This window comes from Natator depressus, chromosome 26, assembly GCF_965152275.1.
Source record: "Natator depressus isolate rNatDep1 chromosome 26, rNatDep2.hap1, whole genome shotgun sequence".
NCBI classification, from domain to species: Eukaryota; Metazoa; Chordata; order Testudines; family Cheloniidae; genus Natator; species Natator depressus.
The window spans coordinates 15710877-15729496 of NC_134259.1; positions in this window are offsets into that span (position 1 = coordinate 15710877).

Below are 18620 nucleotides of genomic sequence, written 5' to 3' on the forward strand. Positions count from 1 at the left end.
CACAACTGTTTTTGTCAGTAAATTCAGAAACTGAGAGTATATACCTGGGGGTTGGCAAATGCCTGTTAAATGGCTTCATTACCACTTGAATGGCTCTTTAACAATTTCAATATTGTGCTAATAGGTCTGGCAGGCTTTTCACTTTTAAGTACTAGATCTCCTCCAGAGGCAGACTCACCAGGCTGCAGCAGTCAGCTGTGGTGGGAGCCTGCAGGAAGGGTCAGAACAGGGATAGGAAGAGGCGGAAGGGTGGACACTAAGACCCAGAAGTGCTCCAAATTTTCTGGTGCCCTATGCAGCCACATAAGATTGGAAGAGGCCCTGGAGGTTTTTCGTCTTCCTCTGTAGCATGGGGCACGGGTCACTTGCGGGAGGATTCTCTGTTCCTTGAAGTCTTTAAACTATGATTTGAGGACTTCAATAGCTCAGACATAGGTGAGAGGTTTTTCGCAGGAGTGGGTGGGTGATATTCTGTGGCCTGCGTTGTGCAGGAGGTCAGACTAGATGATCTTAATGGTTCCTTCTGACCTTAGTATCTATGAATCTAGGATTCAGAGGAAAGGCCACAAGGGGGCGCTGAAATGGTCTGGGCTGATGGTGGGCAACCTGCAGACCGCAGGCCCCATGCGGCCCACCAGGGTAATCTGCTGGCGGGCCGCGAGACTGTTTACATTGACCGTCCGCAGGCATGGCCGCCCGCAGCTCCCAGTGGCCGCAGTTTGCTGTTCCCAGCCAATTGGATCTGCAGGAAGTGGCACTGGGCCGCAGGGATCTGACAGGTGTTCATCCAACCTGTTCTTAAAAGCCTCCAATGATGGGGATTCCACAACCTCCCTTGGAAGCCTGGTCCAGAGCTTAGCTATCTATATAGTTAGAAAGCTTCTCCTAATATCTAACCTAAATCTTCCTCGCTGCAGATTAAGCCCGTTACATCTTGTCCTGCCTTCAGTGCACATGGAGAACAATTGATCACTGCCTTCTCTATAACAGCCCTGAACATGTCTGAAGATTTTTATCAGGTCCCACCTCAATCTTCTTTTCTCAAGGCTAAACAGGCCCAGTGTTTTTAACCTTTCCTCACAGGTCAGGCTTTCTAAACCTTTGATCATTTCTGTTGCTCTCCTCTGGACCCTCTCCAATTTATTCTCATCTTTCCTAAAGCACCCAAAACCGGACATAGTACTCATGCGAAGGCTTCACCAATGCCAAATAAAGGGGGGCATTTACCTCCTGTTTCTTACATACGACTCTCCTGTTCATACACCCCAGAATCGTAGTAGCTTTTTTCACAATTGCATCACAGTGTTGACTCATATTCAATTTGTGATCCACTATAAGCCCCAGAGCCTTTGCAGCGGTACTATTGCCTAGCCAGTTATTCCCCTTGCTGTTGTGCTTTTGATTTCTTTCCTAAAAGTAGTACTTTGCACTTGTCATTATTGAATTTCATCTTGCTGAATTCAGACCAATGCTCCAATTTGACAAAGTCACTTTGAATTTTAAACCTGTCCTCCAAAGTGCTTGCAACCCCTCCCAGCTTGGTGTCATCTGCACATACTCTCCACTCCGTTGTCCAAGTCATTAGTGACAATATTGAATTGTACCAGATGCAGGACTGACCCTTGCAGGAACCAACTAGAGATGGCCTCCCAGTTTGACAGTGAACCTTTGATAACTACTCTTCGAGTGTGGTCGTTCAAACAGTTCTGCACCCACCTTATAGTGATTTCATCTAGACCCCATTTCCCTAGTTTGCTTATGAGAATGTCTTGTGGGACTGTGACAAAAGCCTTATGAAAATCAAAACATATCACATCGATTGCTTCCCCTCAGCTACTAGGCCAGTAACGCTGTCAAAGAAAGACATGATTTGTTCCTGCTGACTATTCCTTATAGCCCTGTTATCCTCTATGTACTTACAAATTGACTGTTAAATGATTTGTTTCAGTATCTTTCCAGGCATTGAAGTTGGGCTGACCAGTCTATAATTTTCCAGGTCCTCTTTGTTCCCCTTTTTAAAGAGCAGTCCTGTGTTTCCCCTCTGAGGCCAAACAAACAAACTCCCCACAGGGTGATGAAGAGTCAGTAAAGCAGCCTCATTTCTCAGTGAGTCAGGTTCACGTCTTTATTTTTGTGGCGTCATGAAGCTAAGTCACGAAGCTACTACATGGAACCTTCTAAGAAAAAGTGAGGCCAGGTCAGACTAGCTGTAATGGCTCTTTCTGGCGTTTGACTCTATGCAACAAAAATATGGTCGAGATCACAATTTTGAAGATAAAAAGTAAAAAGGCAGGCAGAAATAAAATCCATTCAGTCCTTCTTTATCCTTCATCACACAGTAAGGAAACAGCATGGGCTGTTTATTTCCTCATTGCAGCTCAGCCTCCAGGCAGATTCCACAGTGTTTCCCTTCGCCAAGTACATTTGCATATTTCATCATAGGAGGAACAATATGCAAAAACAGGAAGCTGAAGCAAACCCGGATGCTTCAACATGTCACAGACTGCGTCTGCATCAACTCTCATTGGGCTTCCCTGATTTCCCTGTGGCAGGCATAGTAAAGAGTCGTGGGGGCCAGAATTTCCCCAGGGTGTAACATGTCTCTGCAGAACCCATGATTTTGCTCAATGAAAATATTTATAGCTATGGTGAGGGCATACGCCTCTAATGTCTAATTACCAATTTGCACGATTTTGATTAAGGGTGTGGTTTAAAACAGTGCAAGTTTGCATATGAGTAGGAGTGGCTTATTTCCATTCAGCTTAATCTGAAAAGAACCCCCCCACTCCCCGAATTATTTAAATCAGATCCACTTTCTTGTGTAATAAATTATAAATAATAGTAATAATAATAATACCACGCTCTTTTGTTGCACTTTTCAGCCATAGATCTCAAAGCATTTTGCAAAGGTGGGTCAGTAGAACTATCCCCTTGATATAGATGAGGAAAATGAGGCAGAGAGTGGGAAAGTAACTTGCCCACGGCCACCCAGCAGGGCAGTGGCAGAGTTGGAAATAGAACCCAGGTCTCCTGCATCCCAGCCCAGTGTAGTTAAACCTAAGGTAAGGCTTGAGATAAACTTGGGAAACATCTGCGTGTAGACACAGCAAACTGCTCCTTTAAACCACCAGAGCAGCGGGGAACGTGGAAGAGGGATAGACGCTTTGAACTGGGCTGTGCTTGGGAGAAAGTTTGAACAATGGGACATGTGGATCCCCTGAGAGCTGAAGGGATCACTTGGGGCATATGGCCTCATGCATGATGGTTCAGTGCCTCCTCCTTGGCTTTGAGACACTGCCGCTCTGCTCTGCCCAGAATCCTCATCCCAGCCCTGTTACACTGCAGGGTGGGGGGAAGTTTAGTCTGGCCTCGACACATTTATCTAGGACAAGGGGAGGTTGCTCCAGAGAGGTGATCAGCTGGCTAGTTTTACTGCGCACAAGGAAAGATCAGAGCGTACTGATCAGCAGTCAAAGCAAGGGCGCGTGTGCATAACGAGAGACGTACAGCGCGCTGTGTTTGGGAATGGCTGGTTAGCATCTCAGGGCACTGATTAAAAATTCCAATAGTGTAGTGCCAGTTACTGGGCATGAAGCTTTTTTTAAGCCCAGATTTTGCTTTTCATTTGTGCTTTAGCAAGAGAGTCTATTGCAGGGGTGGCCAAAGCACGGCTCGCGAGCCACATGCGGCTCCTTTACAGGTAAAGTGTGGCTTGCAGAACCTCCCCCCATCCTCCGCCTACCAGAATTGGGAGGTGTGTGCTCAGGGCTTCTGCCCTCCAGCGGCGTGGTGGGGCTAGGGGCTTCAGCCCTGCGGGAGGCACCTGCTGGGATTTGGGGCTTCAGCCCCACTCTTGCTGAAGTCCCAAGCCCCAGCAGGTGCCTGCTGCAGGGTTTCAGCCCCGAGCCCCACTACCCCGCTGCAGGGCAGAAGGCCCGAGTCCTGGCAGACTCACCCAGCTCTCGAACTTCTGAAGATTATCGTATGTGGCTTGGAGCATCAGTAAATTTGTCCACCCCCGGTCTATTGAAATGCCAGCCTGAATGACAAGCTATGCTCAGTCCAATATTTGCATTTGGTTTACAAGCAATCAACCCTACATCTACCCTCCTTGCAAGCCCGGATGGTCTCCTACACTTTTCATAGGCACAACTCCACAAACACTCCTGTAGGTCTGTACAATCCCATGCAGTGAACCCCTGCAGAGCCCTGATATCGACTGGTGCTGCCCAGCGCCGAGTGCTTTAGGAAAATCTTTCCCCAAGCTCGGTCTGCAGCCAACACCAGATCTCTTGTGCCGCAGTCAGAAAAAACCTGTCTGATCCCACAATGCTTTGCATATTCTCCCACAATGCACTGGGCTGGCAGTGGCTGGAGGGAGCGCGGGAATGTCGGACAAGCTGGTGCTTAGCCGCAATGTTTGACTGCCCTCCAAGTTCAGGCCTTGGGCAGAGAAGCTGGATGATTTAGTTGGGGATTGGTCCTGCTGTGCGCAAGGGGTTGGACTAGATGACCTCCTGAGGTCCCTTCCAACCCTGATCTTCTATGATTCTATGGTATGGGAAATTTGCCAACAGACGCAGGCTAGTGGCTTCATAAAAGACCCACACTAATTCATTAGTGCACCCAGTCCTGCCCACTGCCCAAGTAATGTGACCAGAGCTTAGGGTGGCCTCAGAATGTGGCCACCAACCCTTGCTGGTGGCTGCTCTGACAGTTTTTCCAAGCCCAGAGCCAGAGCCCCAGGGCTGAAGCCCGAAGCCTGCTGAGCACACACACTGGCCCCACATGTCTGCAGAGGTGCTGCCCTGAGCCCCCAGGAGGCTGCGTGGTGCAGGGTGCTGATCCCCTGCTGGTGGAGCCAGCAAACACCAAGGCAGCCAGGCGCAACAGCTGGGTGCTGCAGGGGGGGGCCACTGCTTTGCCCCCTCCCCTATCTCCACCCAAGAGCTGCAGAAAAATCCCCTGGTGACCGCATTTGAGAGGTGCTTCTTCCTGATTATTAGCGGCTTTGTCTTATATAGGACCCTATTACCACCCCACCCCCTGCAATACCTGCCCTTTCTGGGATGGGCTCTAGCCCTTCGCCACAGCCGCTGCTGGGCTGTAACGACCTGCCCCGCCTGAGCAGCTGCCCTTGCCTTGGGGCAGTTTTTGCTTTTTCTCTTCTCCTCAGTAAATTGCAACATCTTGCCGCTCCTCCAGCCAGGTGTGTAGAGCCGGCTGGCTCCTTTCGTCCGGCTGCGCCAGAGGGGCAATCCCATATCCTCCTCCCACTCCAGGGCCACCAAGGGGTTCAAGGTCAGTCTTCTCCCCTCCTGGGAAACTACAGCTCAGAGCAGCTGTTGCCCACGATCGCAGAGTGTGTTTGTGCTGGGGGGGAGATGTCGACACTTGGAGCTGGAGGTGTAGTTTCCAGCGTGGGACCAGGTGCTCAGCCAGGGCTACAGCAGCAAGTAATGAGCGAGGCGGGAGGGAATCAATGAACCAAGGGGGGAGGGAATCAATGAACTGTGGTAGCATCTGTCAGCACAGACTTCTAGGAACAATAGTGTCCAGTCATAACAGGGTCAACACAGCCTGTCCCCTGCCCAGATAATCTGCCCCAGGTTACTTCATGAGCCTTCAAAGTACCAGGGCTCCCCCCTGTTCTGGCCAGGGAATCTAGATCCCAGGGCATTTCTATCAGAGTAGGGCCTTGCCCCAGGGTCATTGGCCAACATTTCTCCTTCTTTGTCTGCAGCACTAGGCGGTATCCTCTGGTTGGTTGCCGGTGCCTCCCTCCATCCCAGAGCTGGCTGCATGTAAGTGGGGCTGTCTGACCAGTGTGTGGAGAGCTGTGGGATCCCAAAGGATGAACAGAGAGAGAGAAATGAGTGTGCATCTGCTGGATGGGACGGCTGGTCATTGGTATGTCACCCAGACCCTTGCTGGGATAGGGGGCTCTCCGTTAGCTGTGTTGATTGGAAGGAAGGCTTTGAGCCAGACCAACTGCCTTGAGCCAGCAGCCTTATAAAAAGGCAACCAGTTGTGAACTGAGTGAGCTGCGAACAGAGGGGGGAGTTTGCCTTGGGGGAGTTCCCACAGAGTTCTTTTCCTTTCAGTCTTCTGTGAGCAGTAAATACAACATCTGAAGAGGCTCTTAGAAGGAAGACAATATGGATAGTGAGCCATCAGCTGTTGTGACCTGCACAGGATGTGCCATGTTTGTCTTTCTTCCAGAGGATAGAAGCGACTTTGTCTACAAAGTGCAAGCTGGCCTCCATATTAGAAGAGAAGGTTAAAGGACTAGAGACCCAAGTACAACCCTGAGTTGCATCAGAGAAAATGAAGACTTTATGGATAGAAGTCAACGTTTCGTTCTGGAGGCACAACATGCTGAAGAATCAGAGAGGGCAGCGCAGAACGGGGAAGAAAATTGGCAGAATGTGACCTCTAGAAGGAGAATGAGGAGAACCCATGTACCCCCTATGCAGATAGAGGTAAGAAACCATTTTCAGGCTCTCTGCACAGGTACTACAGTGGAGAATGGTTTGGAAGAGCCATCTGAGGGAAGGGATCAGAAGGAGACCCCATCGCCCAGAAGGCATGAGATGCATTGTCCAAGGGATGGGGGTTCCATGGCCACCACTCCCAAGAGGAGAAGACAGGTGGTGGTGGTCGGGGACTCCCTCCTAAGGGAGATGGAGTCATCCATCTGCCAACCAGACCAAGAGACTCGAGAAGTGGGCTGCTTGCCTGGAGCTAGAATTCAGGATGTGACGGAGTGTCAAGCCCTCGGACCGCTACCCCTTCCTACTTCTCCACGTAAGCACCAATGATACTGCCAAGAATGACCTTGAGTGGGTCACTTAAGATTACGTGGCTCTGGGAAGAAGGATAAAGGAGTTTGAGGCACAAGTCGTATTTTTGTCCATCCTCCCTGTTGAAGGAAATGCCCAGGTAGGGACCATCAAATTGTGGAGGTAAATGCGTGGTTACGCAGGTGGTGTCAGAGAGAGGGCTTTGGATTCTTCGACCATTGGATGTTGTTCCAGGAAGAAGAATTACTAGGAAGGATGGGATCCACCTAACGAAGAGAGGGAAGAGTATCTTCGCAGGCAGGCTTGCTAACCTAGTGAGGAGGGCTTTAAATTAGGTTCGCCAGGGGACAGTGACCTAAGCCCTGAGGTAAGTGGGGAAGTGGGATACCAGGAGGAAACACAAGGAGGAGGGTGCAACGGGGGGCGGGCGCTCCTGATTCATACTGAGAAAGCAGGGCAATTGGCTAGTTATCTTAGGTGCCTGTACAGGAACACAAGAAGCTTGGGAAACAAGCAGGAAGAATTCGAAGTCCTGGCACAGCCAAAGAACTATGATGTGATTGGAATAACAGACTTGGTGGGGTAGCTCACATGACTGGAGCACTGTCACGGATGGGTATAATCTGTTCAGGAAGGACAGGCAGGGGAGGAAAGGGGGAGGATTTGCACTGTAGGATTGCTCAGAGCTCCAGTATGAAACGGGAGAAAAGCCTGTTGAGAGTGGGCGATGTCGTGGTGGGCGTCTGTTATAGACCACCAGACCAGGAGGAGGAGGTAGACGAGGCTTTCATAGAATCATAGAAAATCATAGAATATCAGGGTTGGAAGGGACCTCAGGAGATCATCTAGTCCAACCCCCCGCTCAAAGCAGGACCAATCCCCAAGTTTTGCCCCAGATCCCTAAACGGCCCCCTCAAGGATTGAACTCACAACCCTGGGTTTAGCAGGCCAATGCTCAAACCACTGAGCTATCCCTCCCCCTCAGTCTTCAGACAATTGACTGAAGTTTCCACAACACAGGCCCCGGTTCTCCTGGGGGACTTCCATCACCCTGACATCTGCTGGGACTGCAATACAGCGGCGCACAGACAATCCAGGACGTTTTTGGAGAGTGTTGGGGACAACTTCTGGGTGCAACTACTGGAGGAACCAACCAGGGGGGCCGTTCTCCTCTTGACCTGCTGCTCACAAACCGGGAAGAATCGGTAGGGGAAGTAGACGTGGGTGGCAACCTGGGCAGCAGTGACCATGAGATGATTGAGTTCAGGATCCTGACAAAAGGAAGAAAAGAGCAGTAGAATATGGACCCTGGACTTCAGAAAAGCAGACTTTGACTCCCTCAGGGAACTGATGGGCAGGGAACATAGGACCCTCTGCTGAAGCAGTGAACCTGACAAGAAAGCCCTGCTCCTGGCTACCCAGTTGGCTGCTGCTGGGTCTCCGCTTGAAGCTGGGCTGCACCCAATGCTCCCAACTTGGGCTGCTGCCCAAGCTCCCCACTCCTTACTGGGGGCTGTGCTGCCCCCCAGGGTCCTGGCTCCCCATTCCCTACTGGGAGCATGGCAGCCAACCGGACTCCAGGTATGGCTCTACCCACCGGAGGTGAGAAGCCCTGGGCATCTCCCCCCACCAGCTCCTGGCTGTGAGCAGGGAGGTGAGAAGCCCCAGGGGGCAGGTGAGCTCCTGGGGGGAGCTGTGCGGAGTTAAGAGCTCCTCCTTCAGTCAGTGGAAGCCCTCTTGGTGAGGACATGCACCACCGACAGAAGGAGGGTAGTCTGGATATCAGCCACTACATCAATTACTGCAGTGGCTGTAAGTTGACCTAACCTAGGTCAATTTAAGATTGTAGTGTAGACATGTCTTTAGAGCCTCTGATAGTGTGGCTGATGTTGTTAGGCCCTGTGATGGTGTCCCCTGAATAGATATGTGGGCACAGTTGGCAACGGGCTTTGTTGCAAGGATAGGTTCCTGGGTTAGTGGTTCTGTTGTGTGGTATGTGGTTGTTGGTGAGTATTCGCTTCAGGTTGGGGGGCTGTCTGTAGGCAAGGACTGGCCTTTCTCCCAAGATTTGTGAGAGTGTTGGGTCATCCTTCAGGATAGGTTGTAGATCCTTAATAATGCATTGGAGGGGTTTTAGTTGGAGGCTCGTTCACCTGCACATCCACCAATGTGATATATGCCATCATGTGCCAGCAATGCCCCTCTGCCATGTACATTGGTCAAACTGGACAGTCTCTACGTAAAAGAATAAATGGACACAAATCAGATGTTAAGAATTATAACATTCATAAACCAGTCGGAGAACACTTCAATCTCTCTGGTCACGCAATCACAGACATGAGGGTCGCTATCTTAAAGCAAAAAAACTTCAAATCCAGACTCCAGCGAGAAACTGCTGAATTGGAATTCATTTGCAAATTGGATACTATTAATTTGGGCTTGAATAGAGACTGGGAGTGGCTAAGTCATTATGCAAGGTAGCCTATCTCCCCTTGTTTTTTTCCTACAAACCCCCCCCAAGACGTTCTGGTTAAACTTGGATTATTGCTGTGCACATTGTAAGACGAGCTATTGCCAGCAGGAGAGTGAGTTTGTGTGTGTGGTTTTTGGAGGGGGGTGTGGGGGGGGGTGAGAAAACCTGGATTAGTGCTGGAAATGACCCACCTTGATTATCATGCGCATTATAAAGAGAGGTTTCAAAGAGGGATGGGCTATTACCAGCAGGAGAGTGAGTTTGTATGTGTGTGTGGGGGGGGGGGGGGGGAGGGTGAGAAAACCTGGATTTGTGCTGGAAATGGCCCTACTTGATGATCACTTTAGATAAGCTGTTACCAGCAGGAGAGTGGGGTGGGAGGAAGTTTTGTTTCATGGTCTCTGTGTGTATATAATGTCTTCTGCAGTTTCCACGATATGCTATGCATCCGATGAAGTGAGCTGTAGCTCACGAAAGCTCATGCTCAAATAAACTGGTTAGTCTCTAAGGTGCCACAAGTACTCCTTTTCTTTTTTCTTTTTACGAATACAGACTAACACGGCTGTTACTCTGAAACCATATATCCTGAGAGTACCCGCTTCAATACAGGGAAAAAATCCATCTGGCCGCAAACACCTAATTATCACCTACCACCCCACACAGGACCCATATGGGGTACCATTAAACTATTACAATCCATACTCAATGGGGACCACATCCTGAAAGAGATCTTCCCTGAACCCCCTCCGTGGCCTTCAGACAACCCCCAACCTCGTCAAGCTTATCATTAGAAGCAAGCTCCCCACAGACCAGGATCCACCAACTCAAAGCAGCACCAGACCATGCTAGAACAGCTGCAAAAGCTGTAGACATTTCTCCACTGCTATGATGATCAACACCCGCCACAACACACCACTCAAGCTCTGTGGGTCCTACACCTGCCAATCACAATATGTGGCTTACCTCATCCCATGCACTAAATACCACACCAACAGGTTTGTGGGTGAAACCAGCCAGACAGTCGCTCTGCTCTCAAATGAACTCACACAGGAAAATGATAAGAGATAAAAACACCAGATCATCCATGGCAGAACGCTCTTCACAAAATGATGACTCCATATCTGACCTCTCAGTCCTCATCCTCCATATTTCCCCATGTTTATCTCTCCCCCCCGCCCCACACACACACTGTTCCTCAGACGTTCTTGTCAACTGCTGGAAATGGCCCACCTTGATTATCGCTACAAAAGGTTCCCCCCCCCCCCACTCTCCTGCTGGTAATAGCTCACCTTAAGTGATCACTCTGGTTACAGTGTGTATGGTAACACCCATTGTTTCATGTTCTCTATGTATATAAATCTCCTCACTGTATTTTCCACTGAATGTATCCGATGAAGTGAGCTGTAGCTCACGAAAGCTTATGCTCAAATAAATGTGTTAGTCTCTAAGGTGCCCCAAGTCCTCCTTTTCTTTTTGCGACTACAGACTAACATGGCTGCTACTCTGATAACCTTGCTAGACACTATTAATAAAGACACTGGATTTCTGGCTTATTACAACACTCTGTAAACCATTAACCCCCCCTTTTTTGTCCTATGACTTTAGGGGTGTTAACTACCCACTTCACCTCGAATGGTGTCTTACACTACGAATTCGCTCCTTATGCTAAACGATCTGTTCCATCTTGTATGTAGCTGTGACACTCTGAGTGCCTTCCCAGCCCTGAAGAAGAGCTCTGTGTAGCTCGAAAGCTTGTCTCTTTTGCCAACAGAAGTTGTCCAATAAAAGATATTACCTCCCACACCTTGTCTCTCTAATCGATAGACAAATTCAGGCTAGAAATAAAGAACAAATGTTTAACAGTGAGGGGTAATTAACCGGTGGAACAGCTTACCTAGGGATGTGGTGCTATATTCATCACTGTACAGTATTTAAAACAAAGTTGGACATCTTCCTGAAAGCTACACTGTAGCCCAAGCAGGAGTTCTGGATGCAGGAGTCACTGGGGAAGGTTCTCTGACCTGGGCTCTGGAGGTGGTCAGACCGGGAGATCAGAATGGGTCCCTTTCTGGCCTTGATTGTGACTCTGATTGTCCCCTTGGTTTGGCTGCAGGAGGGTAAGGCTGGGACTGATTTCTCTGCAGCTCATGGCCTGCTTTAATAGCCCAAACAATAAAGCTGTTGCTTTCATGACCGGAAACGCTGTGATGGGTTTATTCACCCTTCCTACAACAGCTGCAGATGCAGACATCACTTCAAGACAAAAGACAGCATGTTACGAGAATGAACTCGTTGTCTGACCTTTGCAAGTTTTACGTGTGCCAGGGACCATATATTACGAATTGCAGCTGAAGCACGCGTAGGCTGGGACTGAATCCGCAACCTTCAGCTCCAAAGGCATGAGCTCCCTTGCTGCCTGAGCCAAAGGCAAAGTCCCCTAGCTGTTGGTAAGTCACAAGCTTTTATCGCTACTTTGGTGCGAGCAGCCACTAGGGGGAGACATTGCTGCACACACAAAGGCTATGCCGTTGTAACACCGACAGACCTCGGTGGGCAGGATCGAACCGGGGACCTCTGAAACAGCGCATGAGGTAAAAGCCAACTGGCTGTTAGTTAAGGCTGTAGAGCAGACTCATTTAACTCTCTCTGTAAGTGGTCTCAGTGCCGCTAGATGGGACAGAACACCACCCCCAGGAGGTGTTTGGGTTACACCTACACTTGCAGCAGCGTGTAGAATGCAGCCACTGCTCCCCGAGCATGCGTCTAAATAGCAGTGTAGACGGTGAGGCACTGCTCAGATGAGACACACCAGAACCTTTGGGCATGTGCCCCACATGGCTCTCCCCGCCCAAGCAGTGCCTCCCATGTCTACACTGCTATTTCTAGCAGTTTAGCGTCTCACTGTCTCCCTGCTTCTAGACCTTGTCCGCACCGCAGAGAAAGACTCCTGCTGCCGGACCCCTTCCCTGCTGCCTCCTCCCTTGCCAGAATCTTTCATTGCCTCGTGCACATGCTGCAGTGCGGACACACAGCCTGCTTTTCGCTGTGGCATGTAGCTACATACACCCTACTACACGATAGAACCTGGAAATCCCAGGTGGCGTCTCTGTCCAACAGCCCTCAAGGGCCAGCACAAATTTCAGATGGTCTGCTCACGTGTTCAGGAGCTGAGCCAAAACTGCCAGTGCCATGGGTGGGCTGCCAGATTTTTGAGTGGATGGGGGGGGGCGGGAAATGCTGAGCAGGGTGGGCTGGGAGATTCATTTGCGGTGCCCAAAATACTTAACAGGCCCTTTTGCAGGGTGGATAGGAAACTGTGTAACAATGACAAGCTGTCGCTTTAAGTCTATAAGGGGATTTCTGGTCCTGCTGGCAGGTAGGGTGCTCTACAGGGAAGCCTGTGATTGGGACGTCATAAGGTCAGTCTCCAAAGAGCCAGCCTAGAGTAAAAGGCAGGGTGAGTTGGGCCTCGCCACTGTAGGGAGCAGCCTGCTTTGTCTCCTGCTGCTTTTGCAATGACTGGGGCGTGGGTGGTCAGGCCTACTGGTTGGAGCAGAAGTCAGGCCTAGTGGTCGGAGCAGAGGGTCAAAACCAAAGACAGCATCAAATACCAAGCTGAAGGTCAGAGCCAGATGCCATGCCAGGGGTCAGAGTCAGAGACAACATCAAGTACTAGGGGTAAGGCGGAGGAGCAGGGGAGCAGGAACTGGGAGTAGATGGGACTCTGGAACAGGAGGACAGGAACCAGGAGTAGGTTGGGAAGCAGGAACCAGCAGCAATATAGGGCTCAGGCAAGCAGGAGGGGTCCATAGTAGCTCCAAGGCTTTCTCCAGTTGCTCAGACAACTTCCTATTGTTACCTCCTGGTTTATATAGTGCTCCTTAGCCAATTCGGGGGCTGGAGGCTTCCCCCAATCAAGAGCTTTGGGGGCGGGTCTCTGGGTGAACTAGCCCTTCCCTAGCTACTCAGGTGAGCTGCTGGTGGCAGTCATGGCCCGAGTGCTGTGTGGGGACCCAGAGGTCTGGGTTCAAGGCCTGTGATTCCCATACAGCTTTTGGTCCTTGTGTTAGGGTTCTGGATTTTAAGACACAAAGCGGTGTCATGTTGCAGCCTTCCAGCCAGATTATGGCATTTTTTATCTAACTTCTCTGTGTGTGATGTGAACACAGCAGAGGTGTAGCAGCCTCAGTGCAAGAGGTGCAAATACAAGAGCATCCTGCTGTAAAAGGAAACCACCCCCAGGAGTCAGACATGTGGGCTCTCTGCAACCCACGGGGCACGCTGCTCTGTGTTTCCAATGCACCATTTGGAGGAGGCTGAACACTGGTACAAGCGGTGCTTTTCCAAGGGGGCTCTTGCCTGGAGCTGTGGTGGGAGCCCAGGGACAGGCTAACATTGTCCCTGGTGTAGCTTTACAGAAGCCAAAGGGTTAATGTCAAGGCTGAATGTGGCTGATCACAGCTTTATTGCTCAGAATCAACGTTCCGGTGACATACGTCATTTTGTTAGGAAGCGCCGTACTGTTCCACACGGTTAGCTAAGCCTGGAGCTCCAGCAAGGCCTGCGCTGTATACTCTGGGGATGCCCTGAGCTGAGACTAAGACTCATAGATGGCCCCTTGTTTGTTTTCTCAGATCATCTGATCTGAGTGCAAGAGGTGCAACAGCAGAGCGGCGAACAGAGGGAGTTTGCCTGGGATCTGTCTGAGAGGAGGTACGCTGAGTCCTGCATTGGGGGGCTGTGTTGGTGAGTATCTGAGTGTCTGTTGCGGGGACAGTTTGTCAGTTTGACCGTGTGCTTGATTGTTTGAAAAGTGTGAATTGGGAGTGCTTTGTTCCAGGTGAGCCTTGAGTGGGCCTGACTGTTATAAAAAGCCAGTCAGCTGCGAACCAGCGGAGAGGCAAACAGCGGAGAGGCTAACAGAAGGAGTTTGCCTGGGGAGAGCCCACTGAGGCTTTCATCTTGCAGGCGTCTCTGAGTAGTTACTACAACTCCTGAGGAAGCTCGTAGAAGGAAGGTAATATGGATGGGGAGCATTCAGCTGTTGTGAGGGCCCCCTGCACTGGATGTGCCATGTTTGTCTTTCTTCCACAGGACAGAAGCGACTTTGTCTGTATAAAGTGCAAGCTGGTCTCCATATTGGAAGAGAAGGTTCAAGGTCTGCAGAAACAAGCATCGACCCTGCGTTGCATAAGAGAAACTGAAGATTTCCTGGACAGACGTCAGGATATGCTTCTACGGGTACAACATTCTGAAGATTCAGAGCAGGCTGCGCAGCGGGGACAGGAGGATGGTGAAGAAATTTGGCAGCAGGTGACCTCCAGAAGAAGAAAGGGAAGGGTCCATGTACCAGCAGCGCAGATACAGGTAAGCAACCGTTTTCATGTTCTGTCCACAGGTACTAATGTGGAGAGTGGACTAGATGATACATCTGAGGGAAGGGAGCAGGAGACTCTGCCGATTGGAAGGCATGAGATGCACTGTCCTAGGGTTGGCGGTTCCACGACCACTGCTCCCAAGGGAAGGAGGCGGGTGGTGGTGGTCGGGGACTCTCTTCTCAGGGGAACTGAGTCATCTATCTGCCGCCCCAACCAGGAAAACCGAGAAGTCTGCTGCTTGCCAGGAGCTAGGATTCACGATGTGACGGAGAGACTGCCGAGACTCATCAAGCCCTTGGATTGCTACCCCTTCCTGCTTCTCCACGTGGGCACCAATGACACTGCCAAGAATGACCTTGAGCTGATCACTGCAGACTACGTGGCTCTGGGAAGAAGGATAAAGGGGTTTGAGGCACAAGTGGTCTTCTCGTCCATCCTCCCCATGGAAGAAAAAGGCCTGGGTAGAGACCGTCGAATCATGGAAGTCAACGAATGGCTACGCAGGTGGTGTCGGAGAGAAGGCTTTCGATTCTTGTAGGATTCATAAAGGTTTATGCGCTTGGCAACATTCAGGGCACACCCGGAGTGTTGTGTAGGAGTAGTGCACACACTGCTCCATCCAAGGGCATCAACCTTGGAATCTCGCCAAGATGACATGAACCGTGGGAAGCCTCTCAGGACTGGGCTCAAGGCCTGAGAGCAAGGAATGCAGTAGATAGAAATTGGTAAATAAGAATGTTAAACAAAGCCAGTGTATTCCTTTTATCTGTTGGAGAATGTAATGCGCGGGGGGAGAGAGAGAATAAAGGGGAAGGTGGAAAGCTGACAGGCAGAAGCCTGTTAGCAGAGACCAGCCTGCTTGCTTGCTAAAAGCTGTGTTCCGTCTTGTCATTGAACCGCCACAACTGGCGCCCAGCGTGGGGCCCTCAGCACTCACCTCGCCCGGCAAGGGTTTCAGACGCGTCACTCATCCGCCTCGCGGATCCCGGTGAGTATTTTTCATTGTGGTAAGTATGGGAAGCTCCCTCTCTGCTTTGCAAGTGCAACACCGCAATGAGCTACAGTATTTGCTGCGTAAGGCTCAGCATGACTGCCCCGCTCGAGAACTCACTCTCCTGCTACAGGAGGTGAGTGCCCAATGCCCGTGGTACCCTGAAGCCGGAACCCTTAAGCTAGCGGACTGGGAGCGGTTGGGCCAGACATTGCACAAAGAGCCTCGGGCGCCCGTGCAGGCTTTACATGCCTGGCACCTCTGCCGCGACGCGATACAGCGTGTCGCCTCAGACAGGCCCTCCCTCGCGAGGCTGGTGATCTCGCCACGCCCGTCCGCTCCTGCAGCCACCCCCCCTCCTACCGATGCAACACAGTGTGTCACCTCAGAAAGACCCTCTCCCACGCCAACAGAGGGGCTGCCGATCCCGCCACCCACGTCCACTCCTGCAACCATCCCTCCCCCTGCTTCCCCCCCAATGCCTTTCTTACCACCGCCTCCCTGGCCTTCCCCACCAGAGCTGGTGTGTGATCGCCCTCTGCCCATGGGGCCCCATCTCCGGGGCCCCCCGGGGGGTCGTCTGCGTCTGCTCACGGGCTTTCGCTGGTGCAACAAATGGTTCACGCAGCGAAGACTCGCTCAGATATTACAGCAGAGGAGCTGGCTGATCTGGTCTCAGTTTGTCCGGTGACCTGGCAGGACGATGGCCAGGGCAACCAGGTTGCAAACTGGGTCAGTTTGCCTTACTCGGTGATCAGAGAGGTAAAGAAAGCGATTCGCGAGTTCGGCCTGACTCACACGTTTGTGCGTGGTCTCATTGAAGGGCTAGGTTCTGGGTACACCCTGGTCCCTGAAGATTGGAAGGCGCTGTTGCGCATGATGCTGACGCCCAGTCAGTATGTTATTTGGCTTAGTGAGTATCGGCAGATGGCGGAACGCCAGGCCCAGGTATATAGAGATCAAGGTGTCATTTATGAGCACTTGGCAGGGGAGGGCCAGTTTGCTACCGTTCAGCTGCAGTCTCAACTCCCTCAGGCCGTCTTCCCCATTATTTCCACCTGCGCCCAGCATGCTTTCCGGAAGGTCCTGGATTCAGGCAGGCCTACCAAAAGCTTTGCCAGTATCCGTCAGGGTGCATCAGAGTCCTTTATGGATTTTACCCACAGATTGCAGGAGGCTATCCTCCGACAGGTGGATAACCCTGCGGCAGCTCAGGAGATCCTGTTAAAAATGGCGGTTGAAAATGCAAACGAGGATTGCCGCCGTGCTCTCCAGGCGGCACAAGCCTCTGGAATTCTAGAGCTGTCGGACACGCTGCGGGCGTGCCAAAACATCGGAACCCAAGCACATAAAGCTGGGGTTCTGGCCGCCGCCCTGCGGAAAAGCGGGAAGGAAGGGAAGCGTTGTTACCGCTGTGGTAAGGAGGGTCACTTTCAGCGGGAGTGCCACTCATCGACGGCACCCGCCCGCCCCTCAAAGAAGTGCCCCAAGTGTCGGAAGGGCTATCACTGGGCTAATCAGTGTCGTAGCGGGTCGGGAAACCGCACGACGGGTCCCCCCCGAACCCAGGGCCAAACGGGGGTGTTTCCCACTCAGACAACTGTTCCTCTGCCTTACAATCCATAGATTCCATGAGGGCGGCGACTGCCGGAAGTGCAGGGCTTGATTTGATTATGCAGGAGGACGCTGATTTTCAGTTGCCGGGGGAGGTCTGCGCCATACCTACACAGGTGACGGGACCTCTCCCTGCCGGATTTGTGGGTCTGGTTCTCCCTCGCTCATACGCTGGGAAACAGGGTTTTCTTGTCATCCCAGGAGTCATTGACGCCGATTACACCGGTGTTATTAAGGTTCAGGTATGGACCCATCTTCCGCAGTCACTCCCGCGTGGACGGTCAATTGCACAATTGATTTTAGTCCCCTATCAGGTGCCAGCCGCAGAGGATCGAGCCCGGGGCAGAGGCGGCTTTGGATCGACGCTGGCTCAGTTGCCGTCTCACAACACGTCCTCTCCACTTGTTGCTCTAACAATGTCGGTCCGCCCCTCGAAACCTCAGTTAACACTTCTCTTAAATAATGTTCCTTTTACAGGGTTGGTGGACACTGGAGCTGACGTTACGGTGATTAGTGATCCAGAGTGGCCGGTCGGTTGGCCAACAGTTCCTTCTAAAGAGTTGTGGGGGATCGGGGGTAGCAAACCCGGGCGCCAAAGTTTGTCTTGGGTCACGGTCTCTAAACCAGGAGGCTGTGCCCTTGCTACGATCCGCCCTTTTGTGCTCCCTGTCCACCTCAATATTTGGGGCCATGATTTACTTACAAAGCTGGACACCACCCTCGATATTAATATATAATGGCCCAAAATCCTCCCTCACCCACCTTGCCATCCGCATTACCATTGGTATGGCAATCCTTAGAGCCCGTATGGATTGACCAGTGGCCCCTCCCTCTAGAAAAGCTGAAAGCTCTTCATTCACTTGTACAACAATATTTGCATGCACAGCACTTGGAGAGCTTCACTAGTCCTTGGAACTAGCTGCTGTTATTTTGGCCTTTCAATTTTTTGCTGATTGTCCCTTTAATTTGATTGCGGACACGCATTATGTTTATCAGGTAATTGATCATTTATCCCTTGCCCTCATTACCCCTCAGGTCGATGCGGACCTCCTTCGCCTGTTTTTGTCCTTACAGTATCTCATCACCACTCGTAATTTCCCTTATTTTGTTGCTCATATTCGCAGTCACACCCCTCTGCCTGGGCTACTCACTGAAGGCAATGCGTGCGCCGATCGCGCGTTACGTGGTCAGGTAAATTCCCTCTTTTCTGACCCCATCGAAAGCCATTCCTTTTTTCATCAGTCTGCCTCTGTCTTGGCCCGACAGTTTTACATTCTTGCTGATCATGCACCTTCCATTGTTCGTTCCTGCCCCCACTGTGCCGCTGCTGCCCCTGCCTTTTCTTATGCCGTTAACCCCAG